Source organism: Myotis daubentonii, chromosome 6, assembly GCF_963259705.1.
Source record: "Myotis daubentonii chromosome 6, mMyoDau2.1, whole genome shotgun sequence".
NCBI classification, from domain to species: domain Eukaryota; kingdom Metazoa; phylum Chordata; class Mammalia; order Chiroptera; family Vespertilionidae; genus Myotis; species Myotis daubentonii.
The window spans coordinates 10,998,689-11,010,727 of record NC_081845.1 but is presented as its reverse complement, the minus strand read 5'-3'; positions in this window follow the sequence as shown (position 1 = coordinate 11,010,727).

Genomic DNA, 12,039 nt, shown 5'->3' with positions numbered 1-12,039 from the left:
AACCTAGACCAGAAGAGCCCAGCCCAGTCTGAAGAGCTGAGCCCAGTGCGGAAGAGTCCAGCCCAGTCCTAAAGAGTTGAGACTAGCCCCTAAGAGCTGAAACTGGTCCCAAAGGTCTTACCCTAGTTCCAAAGAATTTAGCCCATAAGCCAAGCCCTGCAAGAAGATGTTGCAAAAGTGCCCTCTTGTGGACATTCTGAGAATAGCACTCTCGAAGTGAATTCGACCAGTCTGAAAAGAAAACCCATTGATGACCAAGAGGGCTCTCGCCCTTGAGGGGAGGGGTTACATTAGTGCCATCTTGTGGACATTCTGAGAACTGCACCCTAGAAATGAATTCTGCGACTGAAAAGAAAACCCAATTGACAGTCATAGGAGGATCTCGCCCTGCATGGCAGTGTTCAAAAAGTGCCCTCTTGTGGACATTCTGAGAATAGCAACCTTGTAAAGGATTAGTCTCACTAGCACTCTCTAGTAGACATTCTGAGAACAGCACCCTTGAAAGGGATTGGTCTCAATATCACCCTCTTGTGGACATTCTGAGAACATCACCATTGAAAGGGATTAGTCTCAATAGCGTCCTCTTGTGAACATTCTGAGAACAGCGCCCTTAAAGGGTATTAATCTCAATGGCGCCCTCATGTGGAAATTCTGAAAACAGTGCCCTTGTAAAGGATTAGTCTCACTAGCGCTCTCTAGTGGACATTCTGAGAACAGCATCCTTGAAAGGCATTAGTCACAACATGCCCTCTCGTGGACATTCTGAGAACAGCACCCTAGAAAGGCACCAGTCTGAATAGCACCCTCATGTGGAAATTCTGAAAACAGTGCTCTTGTAAAGGATTGGTCTCAATAGCGCCCTCTTGTGGGCATTCTGAAAACAGCACCCAAGTCATGAATTTTGTGCACCTGAAAAGAAAACCCTACTGAGAGACTTAGAGGACTCTCTCCCTGCAGGAAGATGTTGCAATAGTGGCCAGTCCCAAACAGCTGAGCCCAACCCGAAGGGCAGAGTCTAGCCCCAAAGCTATACCTGTCCTTCTAGATTCTAGAAGGTGTCCAGCCTCAGTGTGTGGGAGTGAGTTTCACAGCCCCCTTTCCCTGAGAGTCAGCATCCCTTTCAGCCTCTGGCTCTGAGGTCTGGTGTGCTCACTTAAGTGTCCTTTCCTGTGAGGCAATCTTGGGGAGGCCGGGGCTTTGCCATGGCCCGGGTAAATTTGTGTTTAATAGTCTCTGGTCCCTCTCAAAGGGATCTGATCCTTGTGAATGTTGCACACCCCTAGAATAAGCCCTTCTGACGAAAGGGTCTTTGCTCCTCATTATACCAACATGGGGATATCTGTAAATATGTATTTATAATGCCGTGTAAAGTTGGTGTACACTGAACTGAAATGAAACCGGTCCACGGCAGCTGCTGCTATCTGGACAGGCCCTGATGGAAGTCAGAAGGAATGGGGGGGTTTGGAATGAGTGTCTGTTCCCTGCAGGCAGTCTGGTGCTCAGACCCTTTATACTCATTGTAAGCTGCCACTGCCAACACTAGCACAAAGCCTGTGATGTGCATTGTGCAGCGTGACGTCATTAAAGACTGATGCTCGCCACATCCTAGCCTAGCCTCAGAGCCTCGGAGTCGAACCTCAGATCCTCAGAGAGCTGAGACGAACCCAAAGAACTGAGCCTAGGACTCATAGCGAGCCTCGTCCCCAAGGGCTGAGCTAGTGCTGAAGAGGTGGGAGGGTAGCCTCACATAGCCAAGCCCAGCCTGACAGCCGAGCCCTGCCCTCAGAGCCAGCCCATTCCCGAAGGGCCGAGCATTAGAATCACCTCAGCCTGGCCTCCTTGCTTATTTAATTGAATAATAAAAAAATTATAGAGGAAAATTAAGCCTTCAAAAGGTAGACGAGTATCAAGGGAAAAATAGACAAGGCAATTATAAGTCCGGGAAAATAAAACACTTTGCAAGAAAGGCAACATAATAACAGATTGCTTAGGTGTTCCGAGGGATATTATTTCCATGAACATGCTGATGTCAGCACTTCTATTGACCTCGCTGAAAAGGCTTCGTAAGTATTGGCAAAACGGCAAGGGAGGAAGTCAGGGGAGGGATATAGAAACAGCACATCTTCCTCTGGCATAACAGGTAAGCAATAGACAATGTCCCAGTTGTAAAGCCTCAGTACGCATGCCATTGAGAAATCTAGAAATACCGGTAGGTATCAGACAAAACAGCGAATGCACTGAAAGGGCCCTCCTTTGAGAGTCAGAACCGGGGCGGGGGAGGGAGAGAGGGGAGGCAAGGACAACTGTTTTTTGTTATAAACCATTTAGTACTATTTAATTTCCTTTCTTCCCATAACAAAGAAGACTAATTCAAACAATGTGTGCAAAGTAGAACTCTATGAACTAGCGGGTAGCATTTCTGAGTTTCCACAATGAGCTTTAAAATTGCACTATTTATGGCTGCAAATGTATTTGGCGAGTAACTTGCCGCTATAATGAATATAAAAATGCTCTGCCACACCATACGCAGTCAATTACAGGAACAAAAAAGAATTAGAAATATACAAATAAGTCAATATTTAAATTCTCCACTAAAAAACAAGTAGAGCCAATCCCTTTTCAAAATCATTGCTTTAACCCGGTAGTTGGATGTTACTTCCCTTTCTGTCCATTTCTGGAATTACTAGTTCCAGCGCCAGGACCAGCCTCAATGCTTCCTCCCTCAATATTTCAACACCTTCTTCACCCCCATTTCTCTCTCTAAGTTAGAAGATATCTTCCCTTCTGCCCAAGTCCCATAGCCCAGGATCCACACTTCATTTATGACACAGAATTGAGCTTCTGCCTTGTATTACTTATGTCCAAGTCTTGAGGACAGGGTCTGTGTTCCCGTTAGTACCTTTATGCTGTTTTGGCGCACTGCCAAAAGGAGAAGCTTCGGCAACAAGAGAGTATGAGCTCAGTGCAACGTGAAAATGGAAAATTATCTGAGCAGCGTCTTTGCTGCTCCCTCACACCTGGCTCTGTGTGTCTCATTTGCACCCCCTTTACTGTATATTTTCTACCCACTTTTTAAAATTGCTGAGTTAGTAGAAGCAGCAACCGCCCTTATCAAAGCTTAGGGCAACCTCTGGTTGTTGTGTCATGAAAAGGGTGGCATTGAAAAGTTATTACCCGGATGCTTAAAATTCCTATTACTATTTCTGGAAAGCTGGAGCCTCCTGGGGAACGCTTCAATGTACAATTTGGTCAGTAGCTGGCTTTCTTCAATAATGAATTGAAGGTCAACATTACTCCTTTTTCCTACTTATGTGCTTCAAAAATAAGGTACTTGAACAAGCCAGCCACAGGCCTCAGCCTGGATTGAATCAGGTCTACCTGACTGTGACGCAAATGCACTTGACTAAACCATGCATAGGTAGAATGCTCTTAAATCGACAGCAAAATGTGCATAAAATGTTAGAATGGAACAAAAAGCTCAAGGAAAGCTCTGGTGTGCGCTGCTGGCTAAAGCTTCCCTTTCCTGTAGGGACCCTGATGGGCCACACTCCCTCTTCCTGCCTCAGGGACATTTTAGGAGAAAGTGAGAAGTGTCTTGAGGTCAGCGCTTTAAGGACACACTCTGGGACCCTCAAGTTGGGCATTAAAGGCAATTCACTAGAATAGAGGGCAAAAGTATGAAAACTTCTATTTTACTTAACTTTTATATTACACACAATTTACCGTTACTAACATTATATGTAGGCCATCGCTGACATAATCATTCAGTCCATATGTCAGATGCCTTGTGTCATGTGGAACCCCAAGGAAGGGGAGTTCCACAAGATGGCGATGGTGTGTGTGTGTGTGTGTGTGTGTGTGTGTGTGTGTGTGTGTGTGTGTGTGTGTGTGTGTTAGAGGGAGAGAGAGAGAGAGAGAGAGAGAGAGAGAGAGAGAGAGAGAGAGAGAACCTTCATTTATTTGTTCTCTGAAAATTTTCCAAGATGTTGCTGTTTCTATGTGGCTATGGAAGTAGTTTTCAAGATAGCATCCAATTGACCTGAAATGACCCTCACAGACTCGACAAGGGAGCGCTGATGAGGCAAGTGCAATGGATAACCAGCAAGGGGAGGAGTGGGCCTCTGGTCTCAGGATGATTTCTTTGTCGACCCTGGAATATAAGGTAAAAATAATAATCTAATTCTCTCTTATTAGAAATTGATCAACAATATCAACAATTTTAAGTAAGTCTCAAAAGAGAGATTCACATCTATTATCTGTAATAATCAATCTTAACCTAAGTGTATATTCTGTCTTGGGATATTGGCTATTGGTTAACAAAGGTTCCTGGAGGAGTAAGAAATTTCCACACTGAGCATCTAGAGCAGTGGTTCTCAACCTTCCTAATGCCGCGACCCTTTAATACAGTTCCTCATGTTGTGGTGACCCCCAATCTCATTGTTACAAATTGAACATAATTAAAGCATAGCGATTAATCACAAAAACAATATGTAATTATATATGTGGTTTCCGATGGTCTTAGGCGACCCCTGTGAAAGGGTCGTTCGACCCCCAAAGGGGTCGCGACCCACAGGTTGAGAACCGCTGATTCAGAGTATGAAGACAGACCTCTCTAATGGGCATACTGAGGGGAATGATTTACTTCTCTGCTCTAAATACTATACTTACTGAATTGTCACTTTTTAAATTGGATATTATTTATTGATTTTCTGTTAGGCTGGATGAAGATTTGGTCTTCCCCCACTTCCTTTCTTGCCACCCTCCCAATAACTATAACCCATTGTTAGCGAAGTCAATAAAGGTATTTGCATTAGTATGTTTCTGTAAATAATAGTCATTGTAAAAGCCAAGTAATCCGCTATTATGTTTTTGTTCTTGCAAAGTGCTTTGTTTTCCTGGAGTTACAATTGTCTTGCTTTCCTTCTACTGAGACAATTTGTTTCCCATCAGACTATTTATATGTCAATTGACTTTTTAAAAATGCCCAAGCCTACCAGACAGTGCATCATTTTATTGTTGCTTTTTCCTAGAAACACCCGACCCCCCCCCCCCCCCACTTCATCCTCCCCACACAATTGGACTGTTTGCTTTCTACACTTGCTTCCCTGTGCCACCCTGTGTTACCCTAGGCTCCGCGGGATCGGATGGAAAATAGAGGAAGGCGGTGGGGGCAGTTTGCTGCAGTGAGGAGTTTGGATGTCAGTAAGTTATTGACGTGACAAGACGGAATCTGTTTGAGAGAGTCATTGCACCAGAGCAACCCAGGGTCAGGGAGATGGTCTCTCCTGAAGTTCAGCTCATAGCTGCCAATCATTCTTCGTGGAACCACCGTGCACACATCCACCGAGGCTCTGAAAACCATGACTCGGGATAATTAAACAAATGCTGGTCCCAAATCCAACTAGAGGCATTTATAACGGGAGAAAAACGAACAATCTCTGATAAAAATGAAGAAAAATTTTCAATGTCACAGAAACTCGTAGTTCAGGCCAGTGAAAATCTCAAAGTAAATTTCTTTATACTTTTAGCACTTTCCAAAATTCATGTCAGAACAAGCACTTATTTAAAATGTAAACTATGAAGCTGGAAGTAAGGCCAGTCAGGCCCATTCAAGAAATTGCAAAGACAATTCTAATTTTAAAGGGCAGAGCGGGCAGGAGAGTTTGTTCTGCTGGGCACATGGCAGCCGGCAGCACCGACACGGCCACCCCTCCAGTGCCCCGTTCTTCCGACACCCTCATTTACTTTTGTCCTCTTCTTTGTTTTTTTTTTGTTCCCATTTATATTATTAAAATGATATTATAAATATCTTACTGTCTTATAGTGCTTTATAATTTTCAAGTGCTGTCACAGAAATCCTATTAAGTCTTTTGACCAGCCTGTAAAATAAAGGTGCATAGATAGGGCAGGTGGCATGATTCCGTTTTATAGGACAGAAGCTGGGACTAAGAGAGATTTGATGGCTTGCTGAGCGTCCTGAGCTGGTCAGCAGCTTCAAGAGTTTTACAACTGTCAACAGTATTTTTAAAAAAATATCTTAAAATTGATTTTTAGAGAGAGAGGGTGAGAGGAAAACATCAATGTGAGAACGAAACATCATCGATCAGTTGCCTCCTGCATGTCCCCTGCTGGGGACTGACCCACAACCCAGGTATGTGCCCCGACTAGGACTCGAACCCCAACCTTTCAGTGCACAGGGTGGTGCCCAACCAACTGAGCCACACTGTCCAGGGCTGTCAACAATATTTTTAGCTCTCCCCCTGACTCCTTGTCTTTCTTTCCCATTTCATTTCTAATATTTTAGTACCCTTTTTTCTCAACATGATAGCTATCTATATATATAAAAACCTAAGCAACTGGCCGATTGGCCAGTAGCTATGATGTGCACTGTCCACCAGGGGGCAGTCGCTCAATGCAGGAGCTGCCAGAGGGAGCCCAATTTCGAGGTGCTTCACAGAGAACCACCCTCATGCAATCCGGGACCACACAGGGGATATCGGAGAGCCGGTTTTGGCCCCATCCCCACAGGACAGGTCAAGGGACCCCACTGGTGCACGAATCCGTGCACCGGGCCTCTAGTGCTATTATAATAGAAATCTATTGTTTTTTATATTTTTAAAGTGTTTGCTTGCTGTTGTTAATAATTTTAAATAATTTAAACAATAATTTTAATAATTATAAAAACATGTATTTAATGAGAGTTTATTATGTTAATATAAGTTAAATATAAGTGAAAATATAACATAATTGCAATTTATTTATTTCACTAATTAAAATTTAATGATTTAAAATAATTTAAAATTTAATCATTTTAAATAAATGAATAATATTATTTACTTTTTCATTCATCTATTTATTGTTGGAAGGAAATACATCCTTTAATAGAAGCCAACACATTTAATAAAGAACATTTTATTTCTTCCAATTGGAAATCCACTACCAAATCAATGTTTTAAAAATGAACCTATATTGCAGAAACAGACACAAGATATTTTTATACAACAAGCTAATGTCTTTGCCAGGTTGCAATAACGTATTCAAAAATGCTTTTCATTGTAGGTAACACACAGTATTATATTAGTCTCAGGTGTACAACATAGTGATTCAGCATTCACAGACCTTACACTAGTCACCGCAGTAAGTCTAGTAACCATCTGTCACTGTACGTAGTAATTAGGATATTGACTCTGTCCCCTGTGCGCTATGTTACAGTCCCGTGACCTGTTTTATACGTGGAAGACTGTGCTTCGCAATCCCCTTTCCCTCTCCACCCAACCCCGCCCACTCCCCTCTGGCAACCATCCGTTTGTCCTCTGTATCTTTGAGTTTGTTCCTGTTTTGTTTGCTCATTTGGTTTTGTAGATTCCGTATATAAGTGAAATCATATGGTCATGTCATGAATAGTTTTAAAAGTAAAACTAGTTTTTCTTAAAAAGCTCATCCTTTTTATTTGCATGTGGTTCTCAATGTCCCCGCCTCTACCCCATCCCGAGGGCCATGGGGTTATGGGCCGCGGCGATTACCATGCCAGAAGGGAGTCCAAGGGTCACCTCGGACTGCCGCCCACAGGTTCCTGCTGAGGCTCACGGAGCCTCCGTTTCAGAAAACCTTTCACAGCTCCGAGCGCAATGCGTGCGAGAGCCTGAGAGGGGAACGGAGGCATGGCTCAGCCACTTTCCCTGAAGACGGGAGATGTCCCACGGATTGGCATCAGCATTAGCCTTTCTAAGCGCATTTTCAACTTAACCCAATTGCCATACATTCAACCTAAAAACCGCTGGAGTTTCTGGGTTCCTCCATGCAGGGGACTGCAGCGGAGCTGGCCACACCCGGCCACACGGGGGAGCTGGTGCGCTTCAGGTGACTCGGGGACGCCCCCTCCCGCAGCAGCTCCAGGCAGCCTGTTGCAGAAGCAGAGGACGCGATTCCACGGGAAGCGGGCAGGGACTTTGAACTCCGGAGACGCCGGGAAGAAGGAGGTAATCAGTCGGAGCGGTAACCATCGCCACGCGACCTTCATCCCTCCTGGGTCCTGTTTCTTGAGTTCCCGAGCATCATTCCTGCGGCCTCTGGGATGAAGGGCAGCAGCAAACCGCGGCAAAGAGGCAGGCTGGTTGCTGCGCGCTCCTGCTCCGACAGCCAGGTCTCTGTAGGCGACTGTGCCCTGTCACACACCCTCCACCTGGGGTCACTCCGACCCGTGTACGTGACTCATTACGCTTGTAGTGTTGTGTTTTAAACTCAAACACTCAATCAGTCCTGTTAATTTACTTTCTTTTCTTCCCGGCCATCCCAGGGATCACGGAAATGCATTCCTCCACCATAACAGGTATCTTGTCTTAGTTACCAGGTAACTGGAGAAGATTTATGCACATCTGTCTTGAATTCCGAAGGCAGTTTCCAGCTCAGCCATAAACAGCTCTGGTAAAGACATCACACTTGCTTAAGGGAGACTCTCGCTTTCCCCGAGATGAGGCAACCAGGGCGCACCTGCAAGGTCCAAAATAGTGTCGTCCCCCCGCTCCCCCCGCCCCCCCCCCCCCACGACGCCGGGTTCAGGACAGAAGACACTGTCCCTTCTGGCTCAGATGGCTTCCTGGCTTCAACAGTCTGCCCACTGGTGGCCCCGCCTTGCCTCCTCCTAATCCACCCTTCCCCCAGGCTCCAGAGGGGTTGCTCTAAAATGCAAACCCGAAAGCATTCTCCTGTTTATTTATTTACTTTTTGTCCTCCCTGAGGATATTTTTCTCCCATTGATTTCAGAGAGAATGTAAGGGAGGGAGGAGAGAGAGAGAGAGAGAGAGAGAGAGAGAGAGAGAGAGAGAGAGAGAGAGAAACATCCATCAGCTGTCTCCTGCACCTGCCCGGACCAGGAATCCAACCCGCCACCTTCTGGTGTATGGGTCAATGCTCTAACCAACCGAACCACACGGGCAGGACTCAAATCTCATCCTTTTATTTTATTTTATTTATTTATTTTGTTTTATTTTCTTTTTATTTTACTGGTTAAAGTTTTACATATGTCTCCTTTTTCCCCAGTTGACCCCCCCCCACCCCCCACTCCCACCCGGGAGGGCAAGTCCCCAATGCCCCAATGTCTGTATCCATAATATGCACGCATACCAATCCTTTGGTTGGTCTCTAACCCCTCCTCCCCCGCCCCCACCTTCCCCTGCCATTTGTCTCTGGATCTATTTTTGTTCATCAGTTTATGTTGATCATTATATCCCACATAAGTGAGATCATGTGATATTTATCTTTCTCTGACTGGCTTATTTCGCTTAGCATAATGCTCTCCAGTTCCATCCATGCTGTTGCAAATGATAAGAATTCCTTTTTTTTTTATAGCAGCGTAGTATTCCATTGTGTAGCTGTACCACAGTTTTCTAATCCACTCATCTGCTGATGGGCACTTAGGCTGTTTCCAAACCTTAGCTATTGTAAATTGTGCTGCTATGAACATAGAGGTGCATATATCCTTTCTGATTGGTGTTTCTGATTTCTTGGGATATATTCCTAGAAGTGGGATTACTAGGTCAAATCAGAGTTTCATTTTTAATTTTTTGAGGAAACTCCATACTGTTCTCCACAGTGGCTGCACCAGTCTGCATTCCCACCAGCAGTGCATGAGGGTTCCTAATGGAGTCAAGACAGTCTCTTCAATAAATGGTGTTGGAAAATTTGGTCAGATACATGCAAAAAAATGAAACTAGATCACCAACTTACACCATACACAAAAACAAACTCAAAATGGTTAAAGGACTTAAATGTAAGTCGGGAAACCAAAAAAATCCTACAAGACTCCATAGGCAGCAAAATAGCTGACATATGTCGTAGCAATATCTTTACTGACACAGCTCCTAGGGCAATGGAGACTAAGGAGAAAATAAACAAATGGGACTACATCAAAATAAAAGGCTTCTGCACAGCAAAAGAAACCATCAACAAAACAAGAAAACCCACTGCATGGGAGAATGTATTTGCCAATGCTATTTCAGATAAGGGTTTAATCTCCAAAATTTACAGAGAACTCATACAACTTAAAAGGAAGATAAACAATCCAATCACAAAATGAGCAAAGGACCTAAATAGACACTTTCAAAAGAGGACATACAAAAGGCTGAGAGACATATGAAAATGTGCTCAAATCTCATTTTTTTAAGGGCAACTTCTTCTCTAATTTGATGTAGATTCTTCCAGAATTTTTCTTCTTAAGTGTTTGCATACAGGATTTAAAAAAGATGAAATGGGGTTTTCTGTGCTTACCATTCAAGATGCTCCCTTTTGAATTCAGCAATAAATCATGGATATATTTCCATGTTATATGCAAATCCATTTCATTTTTTTTTAAGAGCTGCATAGAATTTTGTGTTCTTTTTTTGAAAATGACTCCCAAAGGCCCTTGAGCGACTTTCTAGCTGACTATATCAGGTCCAACATCCATTGTGTCTAATGAATGGATTAACTTCCTTCCTAAGCCTCTCCTGTGATGGTATATAACATCCTTGGAAGAAATGAGAAAATAGTCACGCAGATAATTCTCTGTGTCTGTGGCTCAGATGAGTAACCCATTGAAAAAGACTAGATCTCAGACACAACTTTGGATGTTCATCCCTCTCTGGCCGGAGGATTCCTTCAACTTTCTGTTTCCCCCTATTGTAATAAGCCATCAATTCTGTGACTTCTTAAAAAAGGAAAACTTATTGATGTTTAGAGAGAGAAGGGAGAAGAGAGAAACATGGGTGTGAGAGTAATATCGATCAGCTGCCTCTTGTATGCCCCCCGCTGGGGATGGAGCTGAAACGCAGGTGTGTGCCTGTCTGGGAATCAAACCAGCAACCCTTCAGTGCAGGGGCCGATGCCCAACCAACCGAGCCATACTGGTCAAGGTGTTTCTATGACTTTTTTACCTCCTTGTTAAAGTCTTCCAAGAATCAATAGAGGAGGTCAATGTCCCTCTGGACAGACACTGTTATCACATATATGCACACATAATATATAGGGTAGGGAGAAAAAAAACTTTCTACCCTTTTAGGTTCTGTAAATAGAGCTCTAAAAATTAAACTGACAGAAGTCAGACCAACAAGGAAAAACAGTTTGTTAATTTGTGCTCAGTGATGTGTTACTCAAAGAGGTGGTTACAACTAGGGGCCTTGATAGCACCTTAAAGGATAATGAATTTGTGGAGAAGTGACAGGGCAAAGGAAAAGGAGTTTAGGCTTTAGAAGTGGCAAACTGTGGGAAGGACAATCTATGGGGGAAACTAAAGGCTGTTTTACTAAGATTTGCCTTGTAGATCCCACCTCTCTTCTAAGAGTCACTGGTAGCGAAGAGCATTCTACCCTTCCTGCTATAGGGTGGGCACCTTTTTCATGGGAAATTTTATATACAAAAGAGGAGGTCACAGAGCCCTTTCTGCATCTGCTGTTCCTCTCAAATGTTTTCAGTGAAAAATAACCCTTATGACAAAGTGACATATTTTGGGGGGCAGCATATTCTGATCCCCTATCATGCATCCAAGGCAGATTAAACTCTACCTCTAATATCAGCTTTTACTATTGATCCATTCAGCTGATACTCATTAAGCACATTCTATATGCCAGTGAATGTGCTAAGCCTGCCCCATAATCTACTTCATTCAATTCTTTCAACAACTCTCTGAGGCTCAAAGAGGTTTAAGTAAACCTGGCCACATCACACAACTAGTACATGGGACTAGACCGGGAGTCTAAATCAACTCCATGCGACTGCAGATTGCTTCTGGTTCTCCCCAGCCTCACTGCCACTGTTGGGCTAAACTCAGCCAAGAGTTGGACTGAAATTATCTTTACTGTGTTTGGATTTTGCTGTGTCAAGCTACCCCTAAAGCTAAGAGACTCCTGTTATCTGTCTTAACTTGTTAGCCCTGAGAGGTGAGGGAGTTCTATGCACACAACGGGCACTTAAGTCCATTTGAATGATGACTCCACTGCCTTTATAACCCTGACAGCAGTCCAGCACTCTTGGCTGCTCGATAAATCCCTGTCCAAGTGATTGCTG